Raw genomic sequence first — 3,758 nt, 5'->3', positions numbered from 1 at the left:
TATGTTCATCCAGAAACATATATATTGAATTTGTATCATAACACTCACCATGTCTCTTTCGTCCAAGACTAAATTAATTTTTATTTTTAGCACAGCCCTTTGATCTACAAGAGCAACGGTTAGAAGTGTAACAGTTAACTATTCAAGATTACTCCAAGAAAAGTGCAAACGCAGAACGAATTTCCACTCTGTAGCAGAGCGTGCACTGGTATGAAACTTCCTGGCGGATAAAAGCAGTGTGCTTGACCCGGACGGGACTCCTAACCAGGACGTTTCTTTTCGCGGGCAACTGCTCTACCAACTGAGCTACCCAAGCATGAGTCACAACCCGTAATCACGCTGTTTCCGAACTATCCTTTCTTCTAGGAGTGCTAGTCTCGAAAGTTACGCTCGAAATCTTCTGTCTAGTTTGCAATGCGAGGTACTGCCGGAAGTACGAATAAAGTTCTGAGGACGCTCGTGAGCAGCATGCATTCAGTTTTTGTCCACCAGAAAGTTGCAAAGCGAAAACTTATTTAGAATGATTTAACGTTTGTGTTATTACCTATTTCGCTAGAATTTCTTAAGGTAACGTTGTCTTTGCAAATTTAACTCCCGTGTGACTGAGACCGACAGTTGCAAAATGACAGGCAAACCTGTTAAATAAATGACAATGATATACCGAACTGGCTCTTCTGGATTACAGTATCCTTTTATTTCAGGTTCTTCATGCAGGCGCTTGCTTGTTTGCTGCTTTCGTGTGTAGGTTTTTTGTCTTTTCGATAGTAATTTTCTTATAGCCTATATATGTTAATGAGACCGTAACTGATCCATCTGTTAAAATGAACAGGTAATTACAATCCTGATCTGTGCTAGTGTATAGGACACTGTTTACATCTTAATCGAGTAACAGGATATTCTCTCTTTTCTACTGTTATTAAGGAGAAAGAAATTTACGTGCGTGCTGCATTTCATTTCATTATAATTGACTGGCATTTAATTAGACCGTTATGTTATGATTTTAAATCCATGGTTATGTGCAAATGAAAATGTGTCTGATTCGTGTAAGTGCCCAAATGCTTTTATCTTTTTACGTTTTCGTATTTTTATCCAGAGGTTCTTTCATGGTCGCTATTATTTAAGAGGAATATCGGAGACTGCATGCAGACTTGTCCTCTATCCGTTATAGGTTACGATCTAAAATAATGAAAGTTATAATCCTGCCACACATATTTATTATTATGAAATTACAATGAAATGAACACCCTTAGCTGCTTACAGGCGTTGACATACGTCAACAGGGACAGATGAAAATGTGTGCCCCGACCGGGACACGAACCCGGTATCTCCTGCTTACATTTTCATCTGTCCCCGTTGACATATTTCAACGCCTGTAAGTAGCTAAGGGTGTTCATTTCATTGTAATTTCATTCTAACGAGCTGCATGGTCACCGATGATATCTGTTCTTTCGGACATGTCCGAAAGAACAGATACCATCTTAGTATATATATATTTATTATTGTTTATCATTTCATCCAGATGTTCCCTCATTACCACCGCTCCTAAAATGACGACTGGAAGCTGCACATCGATCTGGTTTTGTTATGTAGAGTATAATTTTCTCAAAAATGTTTCCGCATTTCATTATTATGGTTAAAACATGAAGTTACGACACTATCATTTACTTTTATTCTAAGAGAAATGCAAATATAACCTCCGTATAAAGCCTGCACAACGAATAAAAGCGTAATAGGAATTTTGAGGCTACAATCAGTGCGGCAGATTGTTGGTATTCAGAAAATTTGATTTGAGAGCCACGTTACAACTAAGTTATTAACATCTACTGAAATGAATTATATTCCACCGCTGCTTTTTGAAATTGGAGCGAATAAAATACAGGTATTAGCACACAAATACTTGGCGCTGCAACATTGTAATTTCACGTAATAACTGACCTAACATCGTCTAGACCGCAGTCTTTCTATCAGAAATGTCAGGAAAACAACTCTTTGGTCGACGATATTACCTAGAGCATTTAAGTCCATCACAGTAATTATAATCAGAACTACGTACTGTCATTTCCATACAGTATGAATATCAATAAAACCGACAAACTGCAGGGACGGATTCCTGACTGGAAATGGAGGAAAAATGGTCCTGTGTACTTGTGTACCGTAGCTAAGGTAGACAGCGCGGACGAATGAAAGTTCTCTGACCACGTGCTGTGTGTTCTTTGTGTGTTGCAAGCTACGTGACTGACGCTGCGTGCCATAAGGAGCAGAATGGTCCGGTATGTATGTCGGAAACAAGACGAGATTGTGTTTGTGTACGGCCAAGCAGATACAAAAGGTCGAGAGACAGCACGGCTATACCAAAACAAGTATCTTCACACACACCAACCACATCAAACAACATTTGAAGTCCTTTTCGGATGTTTGTGTGATCATGTGTCCTTTCAGAAAGGTGAATGAGCAGGAGGCGGGGGATTGTGCGTACACCAGATTGGGAGGGACAGTTTTTACAGGATATTGAGACGAACCCTAGTACAATCTCCAGGCAAGGGGCCCGCCAACATGGTGTAACCCAAAGTACGATTTGTGTATCCTGCATGACAACAGCTTCTATCCCTATTACCTGCAACGAGTGCAAGTCTTAACAGCAGCGAATTTCCCTCTACGGAAAAGATTCTGTCGATGGTTCGTGCACCAGACCATCACCATTATGGCAATACTGCCGTCAGTCCTCTCTACCGACGTAGCAACCTTTAACAAAACTGACATTATCACTCTACATAATCGTCCTCTTTGGGTTACAGACAATCCTCGGGGAATAGTTGAGATGTCTCATCAGCATCAGTTCAGCATCGATGTGCGGGCAGGGATTCTTTTCGACCACATACTTGGACCGATTGTTGTTTTACAGCGCCTCTACAGAGGAATGTACCTGGACGTCCTGCGGAATTCTCTGCCTGGGCTGCTTGAGAATTTGCCTATGGCAACATGACAGGTTATGTGTTATCTGCAAATTGGAGTGCAACCCAACTTCTGAATTACATTTCGCCACCATCTCAGCAACATCTTCCCCGGAAGTTGGATTGGACGCGGAGGCCCTGTAACGTTTCCTGCTAGATGACCAGACTTCAACCCCTGGAATTTTACCTTTTGGGGCATCTGAAAAGCGTTATGTATGCTGTACCAGTTCCTAATGAGCAGACCCTCCAATAGCGTGTTCACAACGTCTGTGACGTTATTCTGAGACAGACCGGAATGCGCAAACGGTTTCATTGCATCCCGTGGACACCGTTTTGAACATCTACTGTGGCACATGTGTGATGCAGCTCTGTACCGTGTTCCGGGACGATTTTTTGTCGTTGCACGCGCACCACCCATTTCCGGAGAGATGCTCATAGGACTTTTTTCCCATTTCCAACAAGGAATCGGTCTTTGCAGTTCGTCGCAAGTCACCGTACAGTGTGCAGTGAATGGCGGACGGTATCTTGTACCCCTGATAATTATACCCTTTCCTGTTCCTATCGCAAATGGGCTGAGGAAAAAACAACTGTCTATATAGTTCGCGTAGGATCCTTAATTTCCCTTCTCTTGTCTTGGCGGTTCTTACGAGAAATGCATGTTTGTGAGAACAGAATTGTTCTGAATTCCGTCTCGAATGTTGGGTCTCTAAACTTTCTGAGCAACGTTTAGCGCAAGAATGATCTTCTTGCCTTTATGGATTCACATTAGAGATCGTGGAGCATTCCCGAACCACTTGCATGTTGATC

This window comes from Schistocerca cancellata, chromosome 7, assembly GCF_023864275.1.
Source record: "Schistocerca cancellata isolate TAMUIC-IGC-003103 chromosome 7, iqSchCanc2.1, whole genome shotgun sequence".
Taxonomy (NCBI): domain Eukaryota; kingdom Metazoa; phylum Arthropoda; class Insecta; order Orthoptera; family Acrididae; genus Schistocerca; species Schistocerca cancellata.
Note: the sequence above shows the minus strand (reverse complement) of the source record.